The sequence below is a fragment of the Narcine bancroftii genome, chromosome 3 (genome assembly GCF_036971445.1).
Source record: "Narcine bancroftii isolate sNarBan1 chromosome 3, sNarBan1.hap1, whole genome shotgun sequence".
NCBI lineage: Eukaryota > Metazoa > Chordata > Chondrichthyes > Torpediniformes > Narcinidae > Narcine > Narcine bancroftii.
In genome coordinates, this window is record NC_091471.1 from 264711952 (window position 1) to 264735789 (window position 23838).

Consider the following 23838-nt stretch of genomic DNA (forward strand, 5'->3'; position numbering starts at 1 on the left):
GTGGAGATTCGCTTGTTGACCATGCATTGGCACCCCATCTTTGTACTAATGACAGATCCTAAGGAAACAACAAAAGTCGATACTGCCAGCAGTATCGCAGGAGTTTCTGTGCCGGTGTTGAGTTCAGCAGTCAGCTGCCTTCAGGATGCAGGATTTTTCCTCCGGGGGGTTGCTTTCAAAGCCTTTCCCATGAGTGGGTATAGCTATAAAGCAGCGGCGGTTTGAAATAGGAGTTTTTCCCTCTCCTAGATGAGTTAGCATCTGTGGTTAATGAGCCTTATCTGCCTGGAGCAACTGGTTTCAAGCCACCAGTGGCCCACCTCTGCCCCTTCTGTAGGTGACAACAGCTCTGCCAGGCATAAGAAATATGCCACATGTTGCCACAAGTTGGACTTGGTTGTCGGAGGCTCTTTGAGATTCATGCCATGAAGAGCATTTGTGTAGTAGTGGGAGCTTTTCCCCACTACCACCCTTTGTCTATGGCAACCTTTAGAGCCCAATTTAGATTATCATCTTTAAATATGCAAGTTGCACCAGTTACAATTGAATATTAATTTCTTATGACTGTTCATCAGTGATAAAGCTTATACTTTAAAATGAGTTCTGTAAATATTGATAAAGGTCTAATCAAATGTCTAATGTAGATAAACATAATTTAATTGCTTTAATTTTCAACATTTTTAGTAGCACTGCTTTTTTTTTAAAAAAAGCAAAAAATCATCTGATAATTGTGTGACTGCAATAATTGTAGATGACTTTAGTTTCCCTATTTCACAAATGAAATTAGTGAATAGAACCTTGATGACTTCATTATTGGGATTGTTACCAATCAGGGAGGAGGCAGTTTTGGTCATGCCATTGATTGACTGAAAGATTAATCTCTTTCAAATGATCTTGATGTGAAGAATGATCATATTGTAGCAGCGACTACACTGCTCCTGCAATAACACACGCAACCAGACTGGTTGAGCTCAGTGAGCAGACTAGTTTATTTCAGGTTGCTGGGCCGCACTGGCTGAGAACCGTGCTGGAAGGCGCTGGTGTCATTTGGGCATCACGTGGTCCCCCAGCGCGGGTTTCTGAGCCCCAAGCTAGAAGGAAGGGAAACCCCTGACGGTACCATATTGGCCGGCTGCCCCGCCGCGTGCCAAGCGGAGCCGGTTCGCCTGCCTTGTGGTGAGCCGCCACACAGCAACCCCCCCCCTAGAACCGCCGCCAATCTCCTTTTTTGCCGGGCTTCTTGGGCTGGGCAACGACCAAGGGCTCGGTGGGATCGAGGTGTGCTGGCTTCAGCCTGTCCATGGTAAACAGCTCATGCCCGCCGCCCAAGTCCAACATGATCGTCGAGCCAGAATGCTGTGTAACCCTGTTCAGCCTCTCGTACGGTCGCTGCAGAGGTGCTGCGGTTGGGCCCCACCGAACGAAAACTAACTCCGCGGAAAGCAGCTCACCAGAAACGTGAGTCAGGCGAGTCCCATGTCTGGGTGGCGGTGGGGGTTTGAAGGAGTCCTAGGGTGTCCTGAGGTGAGAAAGTAGTTCATGCAGCGACTGCTGGGGATTGTGAGGTGCGTTGATGAACTCACCAGCTAGTGCCAGTGGCGTACCTTAGACCAGCTCAGCTGATGATGCCTGCAGATCTTCCTTGGGAGTGGAGCAGTTGCCCAGGAGCACCCAAGGCAGTTTGTCTGTCCAGTCGGGACCGGTGAGGCGGACCATGAGCGCCGACTTAAGGTGGTGATGCAGATGTTTGACCAGTCCATTGGCCTGTGGGTGGTAGGCCGAGGTGCGGTGTAGTTGTATCCCCAACCTGTTGGCGAGCTGTGCCCAGAGTGCAGATGAGAACTGGGTGCCCTGATCACTGGATCGCAGGCGATCCAACCATGCAACAGGGCTCGGGAGCAGGAGTCGGTGGAGGTGTCTGGCATCGGGATCGCCTCGGGCCAGCGAGTGGTGCGGTCCACCACCGTAAACAGGTAACAATTGCTCCGGGAAACGGGTAAGGGCCCGACGATGTCCATGTGAATGTGGCTGAACCATTCCCGGACGTGCTCAAACTCCTGTACGGGCACCCTGGTGTGCCTGTGCACCTTGGACATCTGGCAATGGACGCATGTTCTGGCCCAGCCAGCGATGTGCTTCCACAGCTCATGCCATACGAACCATTCTGCCACCATCCGGACTATGGATCTGATTGACGGATGTGAAAGGACGTGGATGTGACAGAAGACCTGCCTGTGCCACTGCTGCAGAACTACTGGCCATGGGGTGCCCACAGAGATATCGAACAGGATGGTGCCTTCACTGCTCGGAGTCGGGAGGTCTCGGAATCGCAGGCCGGTGATGGCGGTCTTGGAGGCCCTCGTCTCCTCATCAGCTTCCTGGTCCCGGGTGAGCTGGTCGAAGTCGAGGCCAGGCGTTAGCGTGCAGATGGCCGGTTGCGAGAGTGCATCAGCAACCACATTGTCCTTCCCCACCTTGTGCCGTATGTCAGTGGTAAACTCCGACACAAAGGAGAGGTGATACTGCTGGCGGGCTGGCAAGCCCCTTGAGGCTGTTCGGGCGTGGGAACTCCCTGATGGCGGCAACCTTCGCAGCGGCGGGCGTGACTCCTTCGGCTGTGATGTTATGGCCCTCTTTCCTGAACTGGCACTTGGCTGGGTTGATGGTAAGGCCGAAGACGGCGAGCCGGGAGAAAAGGTCACATAGATGGGCCTTGTGTTGAGCCTGGTCCTTTTTGGTGACAAGGATGTCTCCAAATAAATAAAAACAAAATCCAAGTCCCTGCCCACCGAGTCCATGAGGCACTGGAAGGTCTGAGCGGCGTTCTTGAACCCAAACGGCATGCGCAGGAATTCGAACAGGCCAAAGGGGGTGATGATGGCCATCTTGGGTATGTCCTCAGTGCACTGGGATCTGGTGATAACCGCGCACCAGGTCAACCTTGGAGAAGACCCTCGTGCTGTGCAGGTTGGCCATAAAGTCCTGGATGTGAGGGATGGGGTAACGGTCAGGAACGGTTGCCTCGTTGAGCCGTCGATAGTCTCCGCAGGGGTGCCAGCTGCTGGAGGCTTTCGGGACTAGGTGGAGCGGCGAGGCCTACAGACTGTCGGACTGCCGAATAATCCCCAGCTCCAACAGGTACGAAACTCTTTCTTCGCTACCTGGAGCTTGTCAGGTGGGAGCCGGCGTGCCTTGGCGTGAACCGGCGGGCCCTGGGTGGGGATGTGGTGGAACACCCCGTGGCGAGGCGAGGCAGCGGAGAACTGTGGCTTGAGGAGTCAGGAACTGTCCAGGATCTGCTGGAACTCGTCTATGGGCGTGCAGATCGTGGCCATCAGCGCTTGCTCCGAGCGGGAGGTGTCAAGGCGAATGGCCTGGAAGGTACGGGCGTCCACCAGGTGCCTACCTCGAATGTTCACCAGAAGCCCGTGTGCGAGGATGAAGTCTGCACCCAGGATGGCAGTTGGGAAGGACGAGATGGTGAACCTCCACATGAGTCTGTTGGCTGATCTGGAAGTGGACTGTCTTGTCTCCGTACCTCCAGATTGTCATTGCATTGGCCGCACGGAGGGGAGGTCGGTTCCTGGATTTGATGGCCGTGGCCAGTATGAAGCTAATCTGGGCTCCAGTGTCAACGACGAACTGCCGGCCGCTGACTGAGTCCCGCAGGTAGAGAAGGCTGTGTCCTTGGCCAGCCGCCGCAGCCATTAACAGCAGCCAGCCTGGTTGTTTCCCTGGAACAAGCAGGGCTGACGACATTTCTGAGACTTGGCTCCCCAGTGCTGGTGGTAGAAGCAGAGTCCTGAAGCGGATGCTGTGGCCTTGGTTATGTTCTTGGGCGACCCTTTACGGGCCGGGTGCTCTACCGCAGCGCTAGGCCCGTGCCTCATGACCTGCTGGACCACTGAGCCTTCCGAGAATCGTGCGAGCCATAGCTTGGGCTCTGGGCGACTTTCCTCAGGTCGGTGAAGCTCTCGAGCCAGAGGCGGGTGGATGTCCCTGGGCGTATGTTCTTTTTTTTTTTTTTTAAATTTTTTATTTCCTGGGCGTATGTTCGAGGAAGATGCGCTCGAAAAGTGGGCAGTTAAGGTGCTCACCCATGAGCGCGAGCATCTCATCCATCAGTTCTATCAGGGTCCTGTCCCCCAGGGCATCGAGATGCAGCACCCGAGCAGCACGCTGGTGACTGGATAGTCCGAGGGACCCGGTAAGCACTCGCTTGTGGACTCGTACTTGTCCTCGGTGGGTGGGTGCTGAGCAAGGTGCAGCATGCGTCTGGCGGTGGCCTGGTCCAGGGCAGTGACCACATGGTTAGATTTGGTCGTGTTGGACAAAATCTGGCGGAGGTGAAACTGGGCCTCCGTGTGGACGAACCGGGTCTCTGGCTCCTGAACCCAGAATTCAGGCAATTTCATTGCTTTAGCACTGATCCCAGGTTTCGCTCCTGATGGGTTCAAAGACGTTTGAACCAGTCAGGGTCACCAATTGTAGCAGCGGCTACACTGCTCCTGCAGTAACACACGCAACACACGGGTTGAGCTTAGTGAGCAGACTAGTTTATTGTAGGCTGCTGGGCTGCACTTATACACCCAGCCCGAACCTGGCTGAGAACCGCGCTGGAGGGTGCTGGCATCATCTGGGCATCATGTGGACCCCATGCGTGGGTTTCTGAGCCCCAAGCTGGAAGGAAGGGAAACCCCTGACAGCACCATTTTGGCCAGCTGCTCTGCTGCGTGGCTTACAAGCAATGGCCGGTCCGCCTGCCTTGTGGTGACAGGTTGCCAAGATGGTGAATGCGTTGGTATTTTTCCCCCAAAATTCCCTAGATTCTGAAAAGGTCTCAGGATTAGAAACCCATAAATGTAGTGCCTCTATTCAAGAAAGTTCAAGGAGAGAGTTAGCCTCACATCTGCCATTAGGGGAAATGCTGAAATCATTCTAAGGTAAGAGTAGCAGAAGACCGTATTGGATTATGCTATAATTTTTGATGTGGCAGCAGAAAAGTTATAAGAATAGGAAATGGAATTTGACATTTAGTTATCTTTTTGCGATATTTTTATTAAACATATTCTAGTAAACAATACATGAGGGGAATAGAATACAGAATTAAAGTAAAAACAGAAACCAATATATTGCAAAAGATTATGCAAAGTATATTATAACATATTGAACAATATTATCACTTTCTCCTCAATTTGGAATATTTAAAAAAGAGGTGGAAAAAATTATTGTTAAAACCCCATCTATCCTACCAAAATAAACAAGCAAGAAGGTTTGCTCTGAAACTCGTGCCTTAAATGTAAAATCAACTTGCAGAATTTGCTCAAGTGGACTTGGAAACTAAATGGTAAAGTAGATCAACCATGGCAAATAAGTTATTTCATAATTATCCTCTGAGGTATTCCATTGAGAAATGCAGGATGAAAATAATTCACCTGTCAAATTGAAGGTGAATTGTTTTTCTTTCAATTTGATATGCCTTTCATTATTTAGTGGTATTCAGAAGACAGAAGAAATAACAGGAGATGAGAATATTTTGACTAAACCTATAAGAAATATAAAAATAGAAAACAAAAGTAAATATTGATCTTTTAAAAGATTAAAACTGGTGAATTAATCAGAATTTATTGTCCTGAACAAATCATGAAATTCAGTGTTTTGTGACAGCATCACAGTGCAAACATTCATATTGTGAACCATCTTGCAACACTAAATAAAATATATTAAAAAGAAATAAAAACATTAGTGCATGAAAAGTAAGGGAGTGTCTTTGGTTCATTGATCATTCAGGAATCTGATGGCAGTGGGAAAGAAGTTGTCTCTGCCACTGAGTGCTCGTCTTTAGGCTCCTGTACCTCCTTCCTGATCGATGGTAGCAGAGTGAAGAGGCCATGGCCTGGGTGGTGGTGTGGGGGGGGGGGGGGGGGGGGGTGTCTGAGGATGGAGGCTGCTTTTTTAAAATTATGATATGATTAATGATGGTAAAATTGGAAATGGCAAAGACGGAAGTTTATTTTCCTTTGATAGAAAGTGATAAACGTATTCCATCTGTAAAAGATACAAGAGCAAAGGGGAAAGAGAAACTTGGAAAGATACAAAACAAACTGGAACTAATGGTTGTCCAGTCCTCCAAAATTCCCTAGATTCTGAAGAGGTCTCAGGATTAGAAACCCATAAATTCCAGTCCCCCAATATTCCCAAGATTCTGAAAAGGTTTGGGGACCTATATTGAACAATATTATCACTTTCTCCTTAATTTGGAATATTTAAAAAAGAGGTGGGAAAAAAAATTATTGTTAAAACCCCATCTAACCTACAACAAAAAAGCAGCAACGAAGACTGGGAGTTCAGTAAAACAGATCAATAAAAACTATTTATTTGGTGCTTTCCAATTTAAAAAAAAACCCGAAATCCAAAACAGGCAGGGAGAATGCTGAATGATCAAAGGAACTGATCACACAAATCATCCGAGATGCTCTGTTCATGAAACAACATTTATTTATTTGTATAGATGAAATACTTGTCCTACATTATTTGTCTATGTACATGTTATGTCTGGTTGTATGTCTGCGTGTTTTGCACCAAGGACCAGAGAACGCTGTTTCATTGGGTTGCACTGATAATAAACGAATAACATCATTAAGCAATCTCTACTACTTTTACACAGGGAGAATTGAGATGTAATCCAGTTTCCTGTTAATGTGAGATAATGAATAGGCCAAGTTCTGTTCTGTTAAAAGATGCATTTTATTCTATTTAGTTTTTTATTTTCAATAAAAATTCTCATTTTAAATGTTCCAACAATGGAAAAGGACTGTGTAAATTTGAGATTTTACACTTGTGTGACAAAAAAATCTTATACCCTAATTCTATTATAAAATCAGACAGCAATTTGTAAAGAAATGTTGGTGGTGGGGAGGGGGAAGGAATAGGCAGTACAAGGTCCATAGCTTTTTTAAATAAAATAGGTTGGCATTAATATTAAGTATGTCCAATATAACCTGGTTCCTGACAGTAATTGCATCTTTGTAATGTTCTCTTTGCAAAAGACAATATGGAATTCCAGACATAGTTGTAGTTGCCAATTTGTTTCATGAGGATCCTTGATAACTTTAGTAACTTTGTAACCTTTTTCTGTGCAATCAATTTGATGTCCTCCCACCAGATTCTGCCAACTCATTGTTGAGAATATTTACAGATTCTGAGCAACAGCTTGAACAAAAAGGCGCAGTTTATTTTTTGTCCAATATTTACATTGCCTTCATTCTTGCCACCGAAGGAATTTTTTTTGAAGAGTACGGGACTATGAAAGATGGCTTTATGATAGGAGAAGGAAGGGGAAAGCTTGGGGTGATGGAAGGGCTTCAGTTTTTGTTTAACTCTTTGGTGTTATGATCCAGGCCAGCAGCAATAGAAATTCACCAAGACAATGGTATCTTCAAAACAATAATTTTTATTAATAACATAACAATTCTTACTTAACTATAAATTTAACCCCATTGTGTGTGTGCGCGAGGCAAAACCCAAACCATTACAGTTCAGGCATAATACTGAAGAGATGATTTGAAAGTTCAGTCTTGGAAATCTTTTGTGTTGAAACTCGGTCTTCAAAAATGTTGTTCAAAAGTTCTCAAACTCACAAATTCTTTTCAGAAAAATGTTTCTTCAAATGAATGATTTTCCACAAATGTCCCTCTCTTGCATGGAGGTTCCGGAATCTGTTTTTCACATGATGATTTCACAAACTCCAGTATGTCAGATGAAGTAACTATCACATTGATTATGATCCAGAAACAAGAATGATTTTGCTTTCTTTCACCCAAAATTAGGTCAGTCACAAGTGACCATTACAAATGGACATGGTAGAACTGCCCTCTTTTGACAAAGAGACAGTGAAGTGGTTTCTTCATTGCCAATGATTTTGTGCATCTCCCCATGATGAGAACAGCACAACTGGACCTCTTTCACTGAAGGCTACGGCATTTCTCTCTAACACAGATGAAACTAGGCAATGTTAAAGAATACTTCCTGCCATCATGATCACATGACATGACATCACTGCTGGCTTCCATTTCATTTCTCCAAAAGCCTGAATCATGGTAGATGGCCTCTTGCGTGTTCATACAGATTATACAAGTGTCTCTCTGAGTGTTTGAAGTTCCAACTTTTTCAAAAGTTAATGAGAAAATGCTTCTGGGCTGTCTGCCCAGACCAACCAGCAAAATGGCAGGTGTTTCTCGGAGTAAATGTCATTGCCTTCAACGGTTCAGTAGACAACAATCCACTAAAAAATATTATTTGGCTGCCCATTTGAAACTTGTAGCTTTTTTTTTTGAAGGAGGGGATATTCCTGATTAGGCTCAAATTGGTCGACACATGATGGGTGAGAAAATTTCTTTGACAAATATTAAATTATTGTCTGGAAAGACATAACCTGATACAAAATCACATAATTTGGATATGACAACAAATTAATAAATGTATAGGTCTAAAAATGGGGCTATCTTCAAAAACACCCTTGTTTAAAATGAGTTAATACCAATGGCATTAGGAAATAAAATCCTGGGGCGTGGCAAGATGGCGTAAGGAACAGACGTGCCTTCCAGTTCTCTCCTGACTCTGATTTATTGTTTTGTTTTTAAGTGCCGTTAAAATTCTTTAAAAAGTTTAAAAATAGTAAGAGAAGTTGAATTAATGCCTAATGGTACATTTGTTTTAAAAAAAAAAGTAAAAGAAAACACCAACAGATTGTTAAAAAATTACATTTCCCGAAATTATCTGAGCCTACCTGTTTACAAGAAGCCAGGACTCAGCGTGGAATGGATCCAGGAGAAGAAGTGCAGGATTCGGCATTGGAGCTCCGCTCTGTACCGGTAGGGCTCTCTAAAGATGGCACTCGGCAGCCTTTAGAACAAAAGGCTGGCCGGGTGCGTGTATTTCAGACAACAACCGCTGTGAGCGCTGTCACCGAGACTTTGACAGCTGAATCAGCTGGGGCGCCGCCAGCTGGAGAGTTAAGGAGCTGACCTCCGATGGATATAGCGGTAGTGCTGCGAAATGCACCACCAGTCATGACATTTTCCCCAGGTATGGATATAATGGAGGCTTTTGATGACATATGGCTTAAGGATAAGGATAACCCTGACTATCAGCCTCCTGATGTTGCTGAGGGGGCTGTGGCAGGAGTTTCTACATGGAGCCATACTGCAAGAAAGGCTACTAAACCAAGGGAAGGGACAGAAGACCCTTTGGTTTCTGAGAAACAGCAGGATCCTACTATGTCTGAATCTACTTTTGCTGATATGATTGTTAAGAATCTTGAATTTAAGATGTATTCTTCAATGAAACAGCTAGGTAGCTCTATGACCCACGTCTATTCTAAGCTTAATGAATTGGTGAATATCAATACTCAACAGATGGCTGACTATGGAGCATTTAAACTTGAAACCACTGAAAGACTTGATATGTGTGATCAAGGTTTAGTTGATGTACAAGATCAACTGCAAGATGTAAACAAAACAATTGAAACATTGCAGATTCAGAATAAAAATCTAGCAAAAAAAGTTGATTATTTGGAGAACCAATCTAGACGGAACAATGTAAAAATTGTTGGTTTGCCAGAAGATATGGAAGGGCCAGATCCAAGAAAATTCTTTACCGAATGGATTCCACGAATGTTAGGGCAAGATAAGTTCCCTGAAGGTTTAATATTGGAACGTGCTCACAGAGTTTTAAGAAGGAAACCTTTTTCAGGACAGAATCCGAGACCTGTTCTGGTCCGTTGTTTAAATTATTGTGATAGAGAGACAATTTTACGTGTGGCTATTAGAAACACTCAGCAAAATAGATTTCCTTTGATGGTCCAGAATAATCATGTTTTTTTTAAATCCGGATCTGAGTCAAGAAATTATGTTTCAACGACGTGAATTTAATTCTGTGAAAGAGTTGTTGTGGAAAAAAGAATACAAGGCAACTTTTAGGTACCCTGCGGTATTGAAGATTTTTCAGGATGGATATCAGCCAAAGTTTTTTGATAATCCTAAAGAAGCTATGGACTTTGCTCAATCTTTACCGATCACGCAATTTCAAGAACGACGTAGTCCTCCTCGGTCTCCAAAGAGAGTGGAGATACAAGATGGGAATCAGATTCCAAGAAGAAATGGAAACAATGGTGGTCAAAGTGATAAAATTGATATATAAAAAAAATACATTCTTTTTTTTCTTTTTTTTTTGGAAGATCTTAGTCATTGATGATAGTTTAATATGAAATGGGAGTTGGGAGAGAGAACTGGGTGGGCACTATTTTCCAGAAGTCGTCAGCTACGTGTGAGTTATCTCACACCCAGTATTTTGTGGGAGTTACCGCATTGTGCGGTTTAAACAGAAGGAGGTAGTAGTAACCTCCTGCCTGTTTTTTTTCTTAATTTTTGGGTTAAGAAGTGAAGTTTTTTTATTTTTTTTTAAATAATTTTTTTTTTCTTTGTTTTTGATTGTAGTTTTAAGAGGGAATAAGAGGAAGGGTTTTTTTGGGGGGGGTTTCTTTTCTTTTTTTTCTTTTATTTCTTTTTTTTCTTTTTTTTCTTGTGTTGAGTTGCTGTAAGGAATGTCTAAATTGAAGTTTGCTTCTTTTAATGTCCAGGGTTTAAATAATCCCATTAAACGTAAGGAAGTACTTGCTTACTTAAAAAAATTAAAAGTTGATGTGGCTTTTTTACAGGAAACTTATTTGACAGATAAGGAACATTTGAACTCAAACGTGAATGGGTTGGACAAGTTTTTTATTCTTCATTTAATTCAAAAGCAAAAGGAGTGGCAATTTTGGTGCACAAGAATTTACCATTTCAATTACAAAATGAAGAGAAAAATGGTGGAAGAATATTAAAATTGAACTGTACAATTTTTAATGAAGCTTGGACTTTGCTTGATGTTTATGCTCCGAATGTTGAGGATACAGCTTTTGTTGTCGATATGTCTTTATTACTTGGACAATCAAATTCTAATGTGATGATTGGGGGAGATTTGAATGTGGTATTGGAGCCTTTATTGGACAAGTAGCCAAGAGTAATTAAGAAATCGAAGATGGCAGTTCAAGTAACTAATATGATGTCAGATTTGAATTTAGTTGATATTTGGCGAAGATTTAATCCTACAGAGAAAGATTTTTCTTTTTATTCGTCACGACATAATTCTTTTTCTAGAATTGATTATTTTTTAATTTCAACACATTTGCAGGATAGGGTTACATCTGTGGATTATAAGGCAAGACTGGTTTTCGGACCATTCATTATTATTATTAGAATATCAGAGTTCACAGGATGTTCAGAGAGCTCCAAGATGGAGATTCAACACTATGTTACTGCAAAAACTGGAATTTATTAGTTATTTAAAACAACAAATTGAGGTTTTTATTAGTAATAATAGTAATTCTGTTTCTAGTCATTTTGTTTTATGGGATGCAATGAAAGCTTTTTTACGAGGTCAAATTATTAGTTATGCTTCTAAAGTAAAGAAAGAGAGAATTAAAGAGATTGAAGATTTAGAGAAAAAGATGACTATTACTAAAAAAGAATTTCAAAAAAAAATGCTACTGAAACGCAAAAGAATCAGTTAACTAATTTAAAATTTAAATATAATGAATTACAAACTTGTCGGTTTGAATGTTTAATAAACCGAACTAAACATAAATTTTATGAATGGGGTGAGAAAGCTCATAAAGTTCTGTCATGGCAGTTAAAAAAGGAACAATTATCTAGAATTATACCAGTAATTAGAAAGAATTCGGGTATTACTTTTAGTCAAAAGGAAATTAATGAGGAATTTTGTAATTTTTATAAAAAATTATATACTTTGGAATGTAAAGATGTAACTGAAGATGCTATAGATTCTTTTTTGAAAAATATTAAATTGCCACAATTGAATCAAGAAGATAGACAGGAGTTAGATAAATCCTTTACAGAAAAGGAAATAGAAACGGCGATAAGAGATATGCCAAATGGAAAGGCACCTGGTGAAGATGGGTTTTCTATAGAGTTTTATAAAACTTTTTATGCTGATACATTTCCTATTTATAATGATGTTTTACAACAAATTTATGACACTTTTCGATTACCCGAGTCTTGTTCCAATGCAATAATTACAGTTATACCAAAAAAAGATAAAGATCCTTTACAGGTTTCTTCTTATAGACCAATGTCGCTGTTAAATGTAGATTATAAAATTGTAGCAAAAGCTATGGCTAATCGATTAGCTCAATATTTGCCTAAAATAATACATAGTGATCAAATGGGATTTATAAAAAATAGATATGCATCATATAATATTTTGCGTTTAATAACTTTGATAAATAAATCTCAGATGAATTATCCAATAGTGGTTTCGCTGGATGCAGAAAAGGCTTTTGATAGAGTGGAATGGAAGTTTTTGTTTAAAGTACTTGAGAAATTTTGTTTTGGTTCTTCATTTATTGGATTGATAAAGGCTTTATATAATAGTCCGAAGGCCAGAATTGCTGTCAATGGGCAGATTTCAGAATCTTTTAATTTAACAAGGTCTTCTAGACAAGGATGCTCATTGTCACCTGTTTTATTTGCTATAGTTATTGGGCCTTTGGCACAATTAATACGTCAAAATGAAAATGTTAAAGGCATGAGAGTTTTGAATGAGGAATATAAGATTAATCTATTTGCTGATGATGTTTTATTATATTTGGTGGATCCGGGTATTTCTTTACCAGCAATTCAAGAATGTTTAGAAATTTATCGTCAATTATCTGGTTATAAAGTAAATTGGACCAAAAGTGAAATTTTAACAATTTGTAAAAATGATTATTCAATGTATAAAAGTATTACAAATTTGAAGTGGACCACACAAATTAAATATTTAGGAATTAATGTTAATACGGAATTTCAAGATTTATATTCAATTAATTATCTTCCTTTAATAAAAAGGATTAAATTAGATTTGATTAGGTGGAAGGATTTGCCTTTGGGTCTATTAGGGAGGATTAATACTATAAAAATGAATATTTTTTTTCGAATACAATATTTGTTTCAATCAATTCCTTATTTTTTAAATAAAAGTTTTTTTTAAGGATCTATATAAAGCAATTAGAGACTTTTTATGGAAGGGAAAATTTCCGAGGGTAGCGGTGAGAAAGCTGATGTGGGATTTTCAATTTGGAGGTTTAAGATTACCGAATTTTCAACATTATTATGAATCAGCTCAATTTAAATTTCTTAGTGCATTAATGAATATGGATGATCCGCCCAGTTGGGCAAAGATAGAAATGGTGGTTATTTCAGAAAAATTTTCACATGAGTTTTTGTTTCGATGGAATAAAAATTTATTACGAACTTATGATGTCCCAATATTGAAGCATTTATTAAATTTATGGACATGTAAACTTAATAAATTGGGGCTCAAAAATAAATGGTCTGGACGATGGCATTATATAACAATCAACTTGTTCCTTTTACAGTCTCCAATATTACTTTGAAACAGTGGGAAAGGAAGGGAATAAAAAATTTATCCGATTGTTTTTCTGAGGGATGTTTTTGTTCTTTTGATGAATTACAAAGGAAATTCGGTATTAGTGGAAACTCTGTATTTGTGTATTATCAATTAAGATCTTTTGTAAAACAGATATGTGGTCGACATATGATTTTATTGCCTGATTCTAATTTTGAGAAATATGTACTTTCAATACCACAAAAAGGATATATATCTGATTTGTATTGTATTTTACAAGAAATTGATAGTAAAAAAGATTGGGATAAGGATAAGTTGAAATGGGAAAAAGATTTAGGTTTTATAATAGCTGAAGAAGCCTGGATGGAAATTTGTCAGAATAGTATTAGGAAATTGGTTAATGCTAGATTAGCGATGATTAATTACAATTTTATACATCAGTTATATTTAACACCGGAGAAACTAAAAAAATTTGGTCTTAGTAAGTCGGATTGCTGTTTTCGTTGTGACCAGACGGCTAATACTTTTTTGCATACTGTTTGGTTTTGTGATCGATTGCAACAGTTTTGGAAGGGTATTCAATCTATATTTAATAGTTTATATAATATTTGTCTTGTATTAGATCCTGGTATATTTTTATTAGGGAATATGTAATCATTAATTGATTTGGGCCTACAAGATTATCAGATTTCTTTTATCTATTTAGCTTTAGCTGTGGCCAAGAAATGTATAGCTCTTACTTGGAAAGATAGAAATATATTAACTTTAGATAGGTGGTATTTGGAGATGAAGTTCTGTTTGACTATGGAAAGGATATCTTTTTCAATTCAGGATAGGATGCCTTTTTATAAGTTAAAGTGGACTCTGTTTGCTAAATATATGCATTTAAGTTTGATTTAAATATGTTTTTAAGTTTGATATTTTAGTATTGATAATTTTTTTTCTTTTTTTTGATGTTAGTATCTTTATTTGTTATGTTTTATTTTTTGTGTAAGGGTTTTTTTAAAATATAATTATTGTTCATTTTATTAACTCTTCACTCTTTCACTCTTTATTTTGGGGGGGGTTAGACTAACTAAGCTAGGTCATTAATGTTGTGTATTAATTTGGGGGGGGTTTAGTTTATTTAGTCTGCCGATGTAGTATTGTAATTTTAATTATCTTATGTTTAATCTTTTTACTGTAACTTTCTATTTTATTCATGTTATAAAATCTTAAATAAAGTTTTAAAAAAAAAGGAAATAAAATCCTGGACACTTAGCCCCGCAAAAGGGATCAAGTGTATTGAGGATTGTTATGAACAAGGACAATTTATGACACTTGAACAGCTTAAAAAAATGATTTGTCAAATAGAACTTTCTTCTGCTCTCTTCCATTGATTTTTTTTTTAAGAGGTAGTTTAGGACCAGCCGTGATCCTGCCAATGTGTAGTGATGTGGAGGCTCTTCTTCCAAAGGGGATCACAAGTAAATTTATATCTAGGACGTATTTCCTATTGTAGAGCAATAGCACAAATCAAGGGAAAGGTGGGAGACCGACTCAGGGAAAAGGATTCAAGAACAATATTGGACAAAATTGTGCTCTGATAATATGACATTATTAATGAATGTTGGATATAGATTGATACAATACAATTTTGTGCCCAAAACTATCAAAATATCAAATACAGTTTGTGAGAATTGCACTCGCCTGGAAACATGTAGCTGTTACATGGAAGTCTAACTCTTTCTCTTTCCCCCCCCACCCCACCCCATTACTCACTGGAATATGGAAACGCAAAGTTGTGATCTCCTTGAAAAGATAACTTGTAATCTTAGAAAGAAATATGAAGTATTTGTTAAAATATGGGAACCTTGTTTCAATTGTACTGGCTTGAGGACATTTTTTTTTAATGTTGGCATTTGGGGAGGTGGGGGTGGTGGTGATGTTGAGATTTTGGCTATCATATGAGACTCTGTAATTTTAAAATACTATTTATATGATTTTTGTAATGTTCTATGAGTCTTGGAAAAATTGAAAATAAAATATTCAAAAAAAGACGATCATTCCAGTTTTTATGGCTGTTCACAAAGCTTCCACAGAACAATGGATGAGCAGACATTTCTACTTTCAAATTGGTGTTCTGTGTGTAACTGTCTTTATCCCTGACCACCCATAAAGTCTTTACTAAAATTATATAACAAAATTAATACAATTCTGTCACATCTGGCCTCTCTCCCTTTCCCTCATCCCTCAAGATCCCTTCCTTCTTACAGAGAGCAATCTTTCTTGACCCTCATCTCTCTCTCCCTCTATCGCTCCCTCGCTCTTTCTCTTCCCACCCCCCCTCCCATACTCTGCTGTCCACCTATGTCCGCCTCTCACCTGTTAGCAGGTACTCCTTCCCTCTCCCCCCATCTCTTATTCTGCCATTTGTTTGACTTTTGGCACTCCTAAAGAAGAGCTTGGGCCCAAAATGTCAACTGCCTTTTGGTTTCTATGAATGGTGTATGGCCTGTTGCATTACTCCAGCAGTTTTTGTGCACTGCACTTGACCCTTGTATCTGCAGATTTCTTGTTTAGCTCCTTGCAGCTCATTTATGATCAATATCCTAATCAACAATGGGATAACAATAGGTTAAATCTTGAAACCAAATTTTGTTTGGGGATTTTAAAGAGTTTCTCTTGCCTTTTAAAATGGTGTGTGACTTGGCTTTTAAGGAGTATGATTAGGCAGTATTGCACCATAAAAACCATTCTCTGGCATACTCATTTTAAAAATTTGTAGATTATAGGATGAAAGAAAATTGGGTGAGGTCATGAGCTTGTAGTGTTCCCACTACATGAGCATGGAGAAGAATGACATGCACACCAAAGCCTTGGAATCGAGACTGGTTTATTGCTATGGCAGTGGCGCTTTTATGGGGCCCAGGTGTTGACGTCAAGGCCCCATTTCATCAGAGTGCCAGCCTGGGATTGGCCGGAGTTCCTGCCAGAATTTCCCGTCTTCCCACTGTATGGGAGGTCACCTGGGACGATTGACAATGTCACCCCCAGGTCTGCGCGGTTGCTATGTCCGTCAACCATTTTGTGGGCCGGTCTACTCTCTGTGCGTGGGCTGTTACACAATTTCCCCCACCCCCAGAACCAGCAATCAGGCCATTGTCCATTGCCTCGGGCGGTCTTCTCCTGTATCCAGAATGCTGGTTTCAGGCAATCGACAGTAAAAGTCTCCTTAATGCCATGTTGAGGTCGAAGCTAGAGCCGTTGTCCTTGATGACTCTGTAGCGGCCTGTGTGTGCCCCTTCTCACAAATACGTGCTGACAAGCCTTTAAGTCCCTGGGGACATTATGTTTGGGCTGGCCGTGTAGTGGGGAGTTGCTGTGAAATCAGAGACAGATTTACTGTGAAGATATCTTAGTGAGAGTGAGTGGCGGTGAGAATAGAGGTTCCTTTAATTATATCTCAGTGAGATGGAGTGGCGGTGAGAATAGAGGTTATTGTGAAGATATCTCAGTTAGATGGAGTGGCAGTGAGAATAGAGGTTACTGTGAAAATACCTTAGTGAGATGGAGTGGTGGTGGTGAGGATAGAGGTTAATGTGAAGATACCTCAGTGAGATGGTGGGCAGTGAAGATAGGTGTTACTGTGAAGATATCTCAGTGAGAGTGAGTGGCGGTGAGAATAGAGGTTATTGTGAAGATATCTCAGTTAGATGGAGTGGCAGTGAGGATTCTGTTAAGATACCTCAGTGAGATGGAGTGGCAGTGAGGATAGAGGTTACTGTGAAGATACCTCAGTGAAAGTGAGTGGCGATGAGAATAGAGGTTCCTTTAATTATATCTCAGTGAGATGGAGTGGCGGTGAGAATAGAGGTTACTGTGAAGATACCTCATTGAGATGGAGTGGCGGTGAGGATACTGTGAAGATAACTGAGTGAGATGATTTTTGCTGGAAGTTCTCAAGGGATGCGTGCTGCAGGTCCTTCCAGATGTTTATCGCGGGCCAGGAACCTTTGGAATGATTAAGGGTGTGCCGTAAACAGACTCCACCCCCAAGCATTGAAGTCCTCTTTCGACTGGGACCCTTGAACTGGGCTATCAAGACTGCTTTGAGGTGTTTTGAAACTGCTCTACCAACCCATTGACCTGAGAGTGATACGACGGCGGAGCTGTGACCCCAGGAAGTTGGCCAGCACTGCCCAGAGGTGAATTGTGCCCCTCTGTCCGAGATTACCAGTAGATGGTCTGGGACTCTGAATCTGGACACCCACGTGTCGATGAATGCCTTGGAGTAGATTTAGGTGATGGTATCAGCCAGTGGCACCACCTCAGGCCACCTTCTGGAGCTGTCAACCATGGACAAGAGGTATCTTACCCCAAGGGAAACTGGTAATGGCCCCACTATGTCAATATGTACATGGCTGAATCTGTGCCATGCTGGTACAAAGGTCTGTGTGGGCGCTCTCCTGTGACTCTGCACTGGAGGACTGGCAGTTCGTGTGGGTATTGGCCCACTGGCTGACCTAATTGTGGAGGCCGTGCCAGACAAACCTGCTAGCCATCATTTTCACTGTGGCTCAGATTATGGGATGTGTCAGGTTGTAGATGGTGTCGAAAACCTGGCACCTCTGTGTTGTAATATTTACTTTATTTTTCATTTTTCTTTAAATGTAATTTTTTCTGTTTTATTCATGTGATAAAATCTTTAAATAAAGTTTTAAAAAAAAAAAGAAAACCTGGCACCTCCATGCGACCGGAAAGATGGACCGATTCTTCACACAGCAGTGTCAGGTTGCTTGGGCCGAAGGGGTTGTCTTCCAGCCTGAGGCTGGAGAGGGCTGTTCTATGCACAGGGATCTCCGGGTCCTCCTGCTGCGCTTTGGTGAGGATCATGTAGTCGACCCCCAGGACAGGGCATGTACTAACTCTATTGTGAGGTGTGACAGAGCGTTCAGCTACCATGTTGCTTTTCCCTGTGATGTGCTGTATGTTCATGGTAAATTAGGACACGTAGGACATGTGTCTTTGTCAGGCTGACCACAGTGTTGACCAGGAAATGCCTGCTTGACAAGGAGTCCCAGATGTTGAGGAGGCTATCACATGGGCCAACCACCACAACCATCAGCGATGGTTGGCTAGGGCATTTCCCAGAAACCCACAGGGGGCGGCATTGATGGGCTGCCACACCCCATCACTGATGATAGTAGCAGAGGTGTCCCAGGATATTAATGCCTCTCCGCTGGTCTTGGTCTCGCAGGCGGCTGTTCGAGAGACTTGCTGATGTGGACTACAACAGTGCTGGTGTCTTTCTTCACTCTCCAGATCATTTCCACCCAGGCAGCACCCTTCCGAAGGTCACTGAAGTCCTTGTGTGCGAACAAGAGATTAAAACTGGAGTACTGTAAAACTCCTAGTATCTGGCACCTATGGGGATTAGTAGATGCCAGATGAGTCTATTTTCCAGTGGCTTGAAATTGCATGTTGCTTGACTGGCAAACTAACAGTGAGGCATGCCAATTTTAACCTTTCGTATTTTTTACCTATTTATTTTCTTTTTGCCAATTGGTTGTATTCTGGATAACTGGTTTTACTCTATATTTGAAGAATCCCTTTTAACCTTTTCGACTCTGGCCATTTTTAACCTTACATAATGCATACTCCAGACTGGGTCCATGGGTAAACAATAGTACAAACCAGATTGTGGTTGGGTGTAAAACCAGTCCCAAACAAAATTGAGACATGAAGTATATGTGCTTGTTGGTTGTCATTGAAAATAGACCGGGTTAAGTTGCAATGTTGCCTGGGGAAACCTTTGAAAATTTAGAATATGATGTGTCATCAACATGACATTTAAAAACTTGAAATGTTGAGCAAGTTAATAAATTCCACCAAGATTCTGGGAAAGTAGAAGTTGTTGCAGGCACTGGTTCAACATGGATTGAGGAAGTTGACCTGTGTATTTTTTGTTGTTGTGAAGGAATAGATCTCCTTCAGTTTGCTATTTTTCTCCAGAGGATAGGTTTACACCAGAGTGATTCTGAAGTATCATTCATCTGCCATGATCTTGAATGGTGAAGCAGGGGCTCTGAGGCTGATTAACCAATTCCTGCTACCTCTTGTGTTCTTGTAACCACAAAAATAATTGGAATTTCTATGACAAATCTGCTTTTGATATAAACACTTAAAAATGTAGCTCCAGATAGAGCCTGGTTGCCTCATTCAAGCCAGACTTTGTATTGGGTTCAGATGTTGTTTGCAAAATCACTCTGCCTTGATTGAATATGATTCATTATGATTGAATTGAAGGCTTTTGTCTTCATGCTGGTCAACTTTGAATTGCAGCATATTCCTTATTGTGGATAAGTATTTGCAGACTGAAATTTTAAGTTTAAAAGATAATGTGGATTTAGTTCTGTAGAATTATTGGAGCTATGATAAAACCAGTAAATGAGGCTTTGATTATACATATTACATATTTAAAAAAAATAAAATAAATACATTTTAATTATTGACACCTAACCTGACTGTTAAATGTGGATGAATTTCCAGCAAACTATTTATAGTCGGATTAGACTATAACCTTCACGCAACTTTCCAGGTTTTGTGTATCATCATTACATGACCTTCTCGTCTGTTTTTTTTAAACCCACAACACTGCATACTGAAGGCTACCCCAATAATCCAGTTTTACTTCTTTCTGAAAGCACCAAAGACTTCAATCAGTATTGTGCTACACTGCAAATTTTTCCCACCCCACTCACAAATGGCATTGTTGGCATGGTTAACAGAGGGCCGTAGGGTTAGTGTAGCAGTTTGTGCAATGCCATTGCAGAGTCAACGACCTTGGTTTGATTCCAGACTGTGTGTAAGGAGTTTGTACATTCTTGCCATGTCTACTTGGGTTTTCCCTGGATGTTTCAGCTTCCTCCCATTTTCCAAGGATGTACAGGGTTGATTTTATTTGGGTATAGCAGGATCATGGGCCAGAAGGGCCTGTTAGTGTGTTTTATCTAATTTATGAAGGCTACCCTGCAAATTGAGCCTTGAAGGGTTTCCCTCTTGTGTACAACATTGAGAAAGGTACAATGAAGCTGCATCACATTTTATCTTCATTCTAGGCATTCTTCTGATGTATAATATTTCCTTTAGAATATTCCACTATTTTGTGGTTTGTTAATTAGAAAAGTAATGCTTTTTAAAAAATATTTTATTTTTGATTTTCAGACTTGTAAAATCCAAATAAACAATACATTTTTCCAACAATAGTGCATATCACAGAGTCTATTTTATCACCTACTACTCTCCCCTCCCTCCATAATCTAATACAAAAAAGAAAAACATTAAAAAACAAATACAAAGAATACAATATCGTTAAAGTCAAAAATCTTTAAGGGAACTTAAGAAAAATCGAAAGAAACCTAAAATAAAAGAAGGAACAAAAAACAAGAGCCCATCGCCTGCTCCACAACCCACTTTGCTGATCTCAAGCATTCCACTACTGACGTGATTGTGGCATTCATTTTATCTAAAAGGGGTAGAATTACATCTGTGGACCAATGTGCTGCAGATAGGGTTGCCACATCCTAACAAATATGCCATTATTTCCTCAAATTGTACATAATTTACTTCAGGAGAATAAACTCTGCATTTCCATGTTCCATCGTGTCATATTTAGGTGGGAGTTGGACTTCAACATGACCACTATACACTTCTGGCTACTGATAAGATGACAGTCTCAAACTGAATTTGGAATCTGGACAAAAAGTAATGCTTTTTCAGAAAACAGGTTTATTTTTGTAACATCAAATGGTGCTCCAAGTTCATAACTGTTAGTATGATTTGAACATGAGTACTTGTTTTAGAACATAGAACATTACAGCGTAGTAATATGCCCTTTGACCTTTGATGTTTTGCCAACCTATTATTCCTACCATAACAATTAAAAAAAAAAGATTTACCCTTGATATCTCCCCTAAGCTTTCCTCCCTTCATTCTGGTGTTTGCTATTCCTGTCCTGGGAAAAAGGTGCTGGCTGTCCACCTTATCTGTGCCTCTCAGAATCTTGTAGAACTCTATTCTGTCTCCTCTCATCCTTTGCTCCAAAGAGAAAAGTCTAGCTCTGCTAACCTTGCCTCATAGTTTTAGATCTGTGTTCACAGATAGAACAAATTCAACTTAGCAGTTGAATATTGATCAAAGTAAGTATTAATTCATAATCATTTGGATAAAGATTGTGGATCCCAAGATTTGTTTGTCTCTGCTGAACATAATCAAAAAGTCGCATGTGAACTAAAGTCTTTTATAAAGTTTCCAATTGATTTTAGCAGTCAAATTGGAGATTTTCATCCATCAAGGTGAATCTGGAACACCTGATCTCTCCCCTTCCCCTCCCCACCCCCCCAACCCCTCTTTTGTATTCTTGTTTTAGTCAAGTGAAAACCAAAATGTTCCACTCATCAGATGTGCCCATTTGTGGATCTTGTTGTTTACTGGAACTGACACTCTGGGTGTATCTATGGAATATTTCAGTGAGGTATTAAAAGGAAACAGTTGAAAGATGTTGACTGCATGAAAATATCATCACCTTCAAGTTCTTCTCCAAGTTGAGCACCATCCTAACTTGGGATATGGCAGTCCCCGGGTTATGAACGAGGTCTGTTCCTAAGTCTGACTTTAAGTCAAATTTGTAGGCAAGTTGGAACAAGTATATAGTCTCAAATTTGGCATCAGTTAGTCAAATTTCTTGAAGTAGGCATCCAGGGAGCTTTTCTTGCATTGGATTTGCATTTTGGAGGCATAATTACAAGGTAAATAACCATAATCCGACTTAAAATTGCATACAGTAGTGTTCTTCCTCGAGCTGATGAACTGCTGAAGCCGCACGGGCTGTCTTTGTACTGTTTCTTCGTCATCAGATTGAAATTTGAGCCTCCTTGCTCTGCAGCACTTTAGGAATATTGAGAGAACTTGAATGGATTACAAAGGTTTAAAAAGGAAGCTTGCTACGATTTACAGTAAATAAGCATACTGGTGATGTCCACATTACTCTAAAAGCAACCATAATCCTTTAACAAAAAACATTTGCTTTCAGAATGGTTAGGATAAATAAAATTGGGCAAGGAAGAAGAAAATTGAAGATTGAATTGCTTTTTCAGTATATGCAAAGTGAACAAAAGTCAGCTTGCAGAGAGCTCAGAATGTGGCTGGGGAAGTTGGTGGTAGGGGGCACAGCATCGCTGCAAGACAAGTATGAGACCATGGACTAAAACTGTTTCAGGGAGGCAGCCACCAACAATGGTCATGTAAATATAGAGGAGTTCACAAGCTCAGTGACTGGCTACATCAGCAAGTGCATTGAGGATGTCACTGAGATTCAATGCTTCACAACCAGGGCTAACCAGAAACCATTGTTGGATGCAGAGGTCCAGGTCCTTCTCAGAGCACATGATACAGCCTTCAGGACAGGGGATAGAGGATGGCACTAAGATCAGACAAGGCTGAACTCTCCCGTGCAGTCAGGAAGGCAAAGTGGGGGTATGCACAGAAGATCCACAGACAGCTGTGTGACACCAGTGACATGAAGCACCTGTGGCAAGGGATCAAGACTATAATGGATCATAAGTCAACTTTGTGAGTTAAGGACAAAGATGCCTCCTTTCCGGACAAACTGAACATCTATGAATGGTTTGATGAGAAGAGCAGAATGATGCTGAAGAAAGTCTGTGTCCCTGTGATGAATGCCTCCCTGCATAGATGCAGCTGATGTGAGGAGAACCCTATCCAAGGTGAACCCACACAAGGTAGCGGGACTGGACAACAGTCTGAAGGATTGTGCAGTGCAGATCAATTGACTGAGGTCTTCACAGATGCCTTCAAAACACTACTGAAGCAGTCCATTGCTACTGCATGGTTCAAGGTGGCTACCATCATCCTGGTACTCAAGAGGGACAGGCCTCAATGACTACCGCCCTGTGGCACTGACCTCCATTATGAAATGCTTCAAGCATCTAGTGATGGAAGCAAACCTCCCAGAGATGCTGGGTCTGTTTCAATTTGCCTATAGAAGAAACTGTTCCACAGATGATGCTATTGCCTTGTCACTTCACTCTGTCCTGCCCACCTGGAGAATGATGCCTCATTTGCCAGGCTGCTGTTCATCGACTTCAGCTCACTGTTTAATATGATCATTGCCCAAGAGGCTGGTGGAGAAGATGACCTCACTGGGACTCAACACCCCTCTCTAACTGGATTCTGGACTTCCTAATGGAAGGACCATAGTCTGTTTGGGTCGATAGCAGAACATTGAGCACCGTCACCTTGAGCACTGGTACACCTCAGAGCTCTGTGTTCAACTGCTCCTGTTCGTGCTACTGACCCACGACTGCATTG

At 40.9% G+C, this 23838-nt stretch overlaps 2 protein-coding genes across 2 annotated transcripts in view; one reads left to right on the forward strand and one right to left on the reverse strand.

Moving 5' to 3' along the window:
• Window positions 1-23838, reverse strand: part of LOC138758695 (myelin expression factor 2-like) — a 179255-nt gene that overhangs the window by 127043 nt on the left and 28374 nt on the right. The gene's annotated exons all lie outside the window — the stretch shown is intronic.
• Window positions 1-23838, forward strand: part of LOC138758687 (ras-related protein Rab-11B) — a 31039-nt gene that overhangs the window by 1067 nt on the left and 6134 nt on the right. The gene's annotated exons all lie outside the window — the stretch shown is intronic.